The sequence below is a fragment of the Pinus tabuliformis genome, chromosome Q, assembly GCF_031772625.1.
Source record: "Pinus tabuliformis cultivar Carrire ecotype Pingquan chromosome Q, CPIR1, whole genome shotgun sequence".
NCBI lineage: Eukaryota > Viridiplantae > Streptophyta > Pinopsida > Pinales > Pinaceae > Pinus > Pinus tabuliformis.
In genome coordinates this window covers 409,269,498-409,277,509 of record NC_142296.1, presented here as the reverse complement: position 1 = coordinate 409,277,509, position 8,012 = coordinate 409,269,498, and positions in this window count along the sequence as shown.

Sequence of the window (8,012 nt, the reverse complement as noted above, 5' to 3'; positions counted from 1 at the left end):
CCTTTCTTTCGTTACCTTCAAACACTCTCCTTCAGTGTACCCCAATCCTGCAAATTGAGGCCTTCTTACAACCTCCAATGGTTGCATAATTCCTTGGGAATTAAGACTAAGTCCTCCTCCTTTATACCCCATCTTGGTGAGGAGTCTCATGTCAGTCTCTGAAATAGGTATCTCAATGCTTCCAATAGAAATAACATCATGAGAAGAAGGAGTTTTTGTTACCTTCAATTTTTTCAGTGATTCCTAGTCATCCTCTTTGGCTAGTTCTCCTTTTGTAGTGGAACATTCTCCCATTTGTTCCTCCATAGTTTGCTCTAACATGAGCATCAATTTTCGCTTCTCTTCCTATGCATCTTATAGAAACCTTTGAAGCTCTGCATTCTCTTCTTAAATGCAATGATTAATCTCTTCCAACTCTTGAAGTCTTGCTTGCTTCAATCCTTTGCCCATGATTACATTCACAATCCCTAACAAAAAGGTCATACTGCTTGATACCACTTGATTCGTGAAATTTTTGTGAACACTTTCAAACAAAAAACTTCATCTGCGGGACCTTTTACTGACACTTATATTTGCATGTGAAACCTGAGCAATACATTTTCTAAGCAATACTTCAACAATCCATCAACATAAATAAGAAGCAAATAACCACGAGCAATCATAACACAAGACATGATAACGAAGTTCGTACAATGTGGACTTCGTCTTTGGGCCCTAGGTCAAGAGTGGGGAGGTTTCTTCATTAGTCTCTACAAGAAGAATATGAGTACATAGTAAAATATTTGTCAACACAAGGATGAAACTCTTATATTGAGTGACATGTCTCTTCAAAGAGATGTTCTCCTACAAAAAACTCTCACTCACAAGACGTTCTCCTTCAGCATGACAAAGGAATGATCTCTCACAAAAGTGGCATAAATGGACTCTCACACATAAGTGGCATAAAATGTTCCTCTTGAATCCGCTGATCAGATTCAAGTCATACTCATCATCATCATAATCCTCTCACAATTCTGAGACCAACGACTGTAAACATGACTACTTTAAGACAAAGTGTCAACATGGCCCTCTTTCATCACTGTACCATCTTGAATTTTGTGCAACGACTAAAATGATGAATTTATGGCAAAGATTCAGATCTTGATATCCTACTACAATATACCAAGATCACTAGAACCTGCAACATACATCCATCCTTTCGCCAAAACAAAAACAAGCAAAGTGGCCAAAATGCATCATTATACCTCCCAATCTGATGATGGCTTGAAAATCGACTGCTCAAATGCCCAAACAGTCTGTGTCATCACGATCCTTGCGAAAAATCGGTTTAGATGAGTATAAACATGACCCCATTCAGAAACTGCCAATTTTGGGCCTCTAAGGAAACTAAAACATTCCTTGTAGATTACTACGTCAAGGTTTTGCCTTTGGAAAATTGACTAATCAAATGAAAAAATAGATTGTTCCATCATGATCCTTACGAAATCCTGAGCAATTTGAGTATAAAGTTGACCCCATTTCGTCATTGTCAATTCCGGGCTTCCAAAGAATCTAAAAGATTCCTCTAAGATTCTCTTGTGTCATGGTTCCATAGGGTCAGGGTTCTGCCATTCATGGTTTCACCCTTGGTTTCACGGTTCCATGCACTCTTTACTTTTGTGTGGTTCCTTCGCTGATCACTCGAATGGAAAAAGTCAGGCTTAAATGGGTCGTGGAGAGTGTATTAAACAAAGCTCTGCCTGGAAAAGTTGGTTGGTGGCCTATGGTTAGTGCGTTTGTTGGCTAGACAGTCACAAGTCCAAATCCCCCCCACCCCCCCACGCCCCACATAACATATATATGTATATGTATATGTATATGTATATGTATATGTATATGTATATAGATATATATATATATATACATATACATATACATATATATCTATATATACATACATATATATACATACATACATACATACATATATATATATATATATATATATATATATATATATATATATATATATATATATATATATATATATATATATATATATATATATATATATATATATATATATATATATGGGGTCGTTTGTTGTTTGGCAGTGTATTTGGGGTCACCTGTTGGGTGGGTTGGTCGGCGCGGGTTCGACTCCTGTTTCCCCCCTGTTACATGTGGTATGGCCATTGGTCGTGGGCAAGGTATCGCAGTCAGACTTGCGAGCTTGAACCATATGTATTATTATATGTGAATGGATGGTGATGTTGGTGGCCTACCCACCAAAAATATATATATTTTTAATTATTTTTGGCTCTAGACAAAACCGTCCGCTGAATTTTGTTTAAGGGTCATCGACAAAATTAAACATTCAACAATTTGACCAGTTACGACTGTTGTTTAGTGATAATTGTTGCTCGCTTAGTTACCACCAAATCTAACCAGACTGCCAAAGTTATTTGTGCTCCAAATTTAGTTGGCGACAAAAGTCTTGCTCCTTTGACTGACAATAACTTGCACATACGAAATTGGATTTGAGTTTCGTCTTGGTGGTCAGAATCAGGATGACGAGCTCTTTGATCTAATCCTATTTTTGATGAAATCCAAAGACTTCGATTTTTGAGCCTCTCCAGGTCCACCTGGATCAACATTGGTGGCTTCTTTGAGCTCTTCAACGACTACAATGGAAGGTCTTCCAACTAAAGGTACATAGACTTCCGATTCCTCTTTTCATAATTTTTCAAATTCCCTTTTTCTTTTAACTTCTTGGGTTGCACGTGTAGTCAAGGTATGCTAACGTAAAGCTTTGCCCCCAACCCCCCACCAATTAATGTCACATGGATTGCCTCCACTAGCTCCTCCCTCCCATGAATTTTACCAACGTTCTCTAGTAACATCCTCCATATTTCTCTACAGGACTCCGTAGTGATGACTACCTTCCCCAACCCAATCTTTTCTGGCTACAAGCTTCAATATAAATGGAAATCCTCCCCCTCAACAAACAATATTAGGAAGAAATTTGGGTGTTTTTGAGCTAATTAACCTTTAGACTTCCTCTAAATGAAGGAACTACTTTCTTTCAAAAGAGTAAAGCCATGAAAATGTGGAAAATCACTCTAGGAAATAGAAATCTCTTTTTGGGGCCCTTAGAGCAATGGTTCCAGTTAGGGATTCCCCATGAAAATACTTTCTCTCAACTACAGGAGTTTGGACAACCCTACAAAAAATTAGGCCTTAGGAGGCTAATGGGATTCCTATCCCCCAAGGACATTTTTCTCCAGGAAATGATGACGAAAGGTAAGAAGGCCTCAATAATTTTATAAGAGAATTTCCCCAACTATAACTTCTTATCCTATGATGCCACTAGGGAATTGATAGGCTCGATCTCTAAATGGAAATCAAATGTCTTAAAACACTCTCCTACATGGTTAATTAGATTTGGCTTAGCCTTCGACCTCATATATAAGGATCTATACATGCCCATATTATGCCTCGATATTCATGATCCTTATTTGGATAGAAAGGAATTATAGATGAACACATTAAGGAATCACGTGCTTCACTCTAGTAGGCTAATAATAGGGGGAGACTTAAACTTCTCATTGTGATACTATAAAGTATGGGGTTCTGATGTTGATGTAGATCCTTTGGCAAATGTATTTCTCAACTCGCTAAGGTAGGTGGAGCTAATTGACATCCAAACTTCCAAAATTTGGCTTACTTGGCAGAATAACAAGATTGGAGAAGCTAGAATAGTTAATAGATTGAACTAATTATTTATTGCAAAGTCCTTCCTTGAACTCCCTCTGAGTCTTATACAATGGATCTTGGCTGGAGGTGATTCATACCATATCCCTATCGTATTGGAATTAGATCCCTATCTCGCTAAGCCATCCAATCCTTTCAAATTGAATTCCCATTGGTTCGAGAATCCATCCTTTAATAATGTAATTAAGGAAGGATACAGATTGTTTAACTAGGATGTTAGAGCCTCGTTAGCTTTACAATTTAAAGAAAATCCGAAGAGGTCTAAAGAAACCAATATCTCTTGGGAAAAAGAAAAAAAAGTAAAGGATGCAAAAGTTATAACTAAAATGAGGTCAAGATCAAAGAACTGTTGGATCAAAATCTGGAAAGTCCTCTGACTGATTTTCTAATAGACCAACTTAAGGATATATAAGCTAAGCGAAAGAAGATTCTACTAGACCAAGAAAAAGAATGGAGAATGAAAACTAGGACCATTTTGTTACAAGAAGGCAATGAAAACTCCAAATTATTTCATTGATATGCCAACCATCGAAGGCTATAAACACCATATGGGATATAATTAGAGAATATGGCTCACATGTTATCTCTTTCCAAAACTTTCCAAAGGAGGGCTCAAATCACTTCAATACCATTTTTAATGAAAGTGGAAGAGTCAATATAGATTACATCAGTCAAATAGTAACTTACTTTCCTAGCTTCATTGATCGGGGAGGGAACGATAAGCTAGTGGTAGAAGTTTCAAAAGAAGAGATGGTTAAAATCCTTTATAGCTTTTGAAAAGGGAAAAGTCCCGGCCTAGATGGAATCCCCATTGAATCAATTTGCAATGTTTTGACATTATTGGTGAAGATATTTTAAATGTTGTGAAGTTCTCCAAGACAATGGGATGGATTTTGGCTCCTTTAAACTCCACCTTTATTTCCCTCATTCCCAAATCTGAATCCCCTTTAACTTTTGATCATTTTAGGCCTATTTCCCTTTTCAACTTGATTTTCAAAATCATTTCCGAACTCATTGTTATTAGACAAAAGGACATTTTGGCTAATAACATTTCCTTTGAACAATTTGGATTCTTAAGGGGAGGCAAATTCATGAGGCCATTTGGTTGGCTCAAGAAGGCCTCCACTCCATCCAGACAAGACTTTAGAAGCGCTGGTTCACAAGATAGACCTTTACAAATATTTTGACAAAGTACACTACTTATCATCTACCTTGGATTTTCCCAGTCCTTTGTGTCCTAGGTTTTGAATTGCACCATCTCTACTTCTTTTGATCTACTTATCAATGGAGCAACAACCCCTTTTTAAATGCTAAAAGAGATCTTTTCCAGGGGTGTCCCCTTTCTCCTCTGCTTTTTTAAATAATAGTAGAGTGATTAAGTATACTAATCAAGGATGATACCTCAAATAATATTTTCAAAGGTATATCTTTAATTCAAAACTGTTTCCTCATATATCTCCTCTTTGTGGATGACATTTTGTTTTTTTGGAAGGGAACTCCAAATACCTCGAATGTGTAGTTGATATCTTACTCAATTTTTCTTTGGAAACTAGTATGGTTATCAATAAATCTAAATTTCAATTGCTTCAAGGGGGTCTATCAAAAGAGGAGGAAGGAAGGATTGAAAATCTCTTATGAATTTACTCAGAGAAATTTTAGGGAGATATAAAATATTTGGGTTTTTTTTCCTTAAGCCATACCACTACTTAAAAGAAAATTGGTGATGGCTTCTAGCCAAGATTGAGAACATGGTAAACATCTGGTGCGATAGGTGGATCTCTCTTGCTAGCAAACTCGTCCTTAATAAAATTGTTATAGACGCAACTCTGGTATATTGGGCCTCCCTATAATGGATTTGTAGGGGCACCTTGGATAAAATCAGGCAAATCACCTCCAAATTACTTTGGGTAGGGAAGTAAGAAAAAGACCCATTTACTTTGATATATTGGAAGTCCATTATTATTCCCAAGGTATGGGGAGGGTGGGGCTGAAAAAACCTAACCTGGTTTGAAACTACTTTAGTAGCAAATTGTGTATGGAGATTTTCAAGGGGAAGAATTATGGTACATGGAAATCCATCAGAAACATATTAGTCCTTCTTCAACCATTCACTTGGTAAGAGCCCCGAGAAAATATTCAAAAGATGGATCTATCATATGGAAATATATTGTTCAGGATTTTTCATTGGTGGGATAGGGACTGAGATGGAAGAAAGGGTATGGCTCCAAGATCCAACTTGGGAAGGACACTTGGATTGGAAGTCTACAAAATAATATCCTCTCATAATATTTCATTTCAAAGATAAACAAACAAGGATTTCACTACCTAAACCAAATCTCCAGGAGAAACTTTCATACAAGAGAATAATAGTAGTTCTCTACTTTGGATCTACAGTGGGAAGGGGATCATGCAACTTCTTACAATACTTACGCAAGTGCTCTAAAACTCTCATATAAAAGTTTTTCTTAGGCAGGCATCTTAATTTCCAAAGTCTCTTTTCCCACCATGAGAGATTTGTTGATGATTAGAAGGAATAGTTGGATATATTCGACTTTTCGCACATACATTCCCATGGGATTTAAATCCCATATATAGATGATCATCTCATATGGGCTTTAAATCCCATGGGAGTGTATGTGCGAAAAGTTGAATATCTCCAATTATTCCTCACTAATCATCAACCAATTTCTCATGGTGGAAAAAGAGACTTTGGAAATTAAGATGCCTACCTAAGAAAAAGTTATTCATGCGGTTGTTCCTCTACAATAAAACCTCGACCTAGAAAAATTTATAGAGGCGTTCCTTCCATGGACCTAGCAAATGTGCCCTTTGTTAGTATTCTTTAAAAAGAATGGAGCATCTCTTTATCAATTTCCCCTTTACATAATTGGTTTTGAAGGATATTGGTAGCTCTAAATACCATTCTTATGTTTTATAGGCGTGTTCCATTGAGGAGGCCCTAAAAACCTTGTTTTCAAGTCACCACAAGGCTCAACATCGTGATCTTCCTTTTTTAGTTGCATGGGGAATATGGTTGAAATGAAATCATGCCATCTTTGAGAATGCTAATTCTCCTCATTAAAATTAATCTCTTAGAGCTTAGATATTATGGGAGTGTGTGTGCCCCAAAAGTCCTCTCTGCCTATTCACCTCCACTATAAAAACTAATTATCCTTGGGGTTTTTTTCATGGGGATACCCAAGGTTCTCCATCAATGTGGGAACCAATAGGATAATCTTTATCTCTTGGTCTCACTGGTTTGCCTTTGTTGCTAACATGGGTTTGGCCACCAACAACTATGAAAATTTATGGCTCTCAAGCTCTCGCTTTAGCTAGCCCAAGATAAGAGGATCACTCAATCTCATGTGTATGAAGATTCCTTGGCAGTCATAAATTGGAAGAAAGGAAATACAAGACTTATGAGTTACTATTTCTAGCCCCCTTTTCAACTTATTTACTTAAAATTTCATCTTTCTCTTACACTCATTTGATCATGCTTACATGAATAGGAATGAAGAGGCAGACACATTATCCAAATTTGGCATAGAAATGGTCCTAGGAATGTGGAAAATCAAAACAACAAAAGAGGGCCACCAAACATAACTCCTTCATGACTCTTGGCTCTGATTAAATCCACATCTCTCTACGTCTTTTTTTTTTTATATCTCTCTTTGCATATTTATAGCTTATTCTGAATAAATGCATATGTATATATTTTGTTTACTACAACTAAGTAGTAATGTGTAAATGGTAATGTGACAAGTGGACCCCTCTCTCTCTCTTTCTATATATATATATATATGAGAAAGAAATTGTATATTTTCCGTATAGTGATCAAGGGTTGATTATTTATAAGTAGCTTTTTGCTTTTTTTGAAATGTTGTAGCTGGGAATGACACATACAAGGCAACTTAGAGCCCTTGGGAATGCCTTCAAACATATTTGTATGTAATATTAATATACATAATAGAAGTACACCTTTTTTTCCTCGAAAAATAAAAAAAGTAGTGGATAGTGATATTTAAGATGACTAAATGAACAAATAATGAGTGATCCTTGTCAAAAGATATCAACATAAAGTTATACAATTCCTTGACTTAACATGTCATAATAAGTTTTGAAGGTTGTGATAATAATATGATCACTTACTTTAAATTCTTATAATTAATATCTTGATTGCGATTACTTGATTTAGTGATTTATATATACAAATCAACATATTATAAATCCTTTGGATAAGAAAATATTTTTTTAGGGAT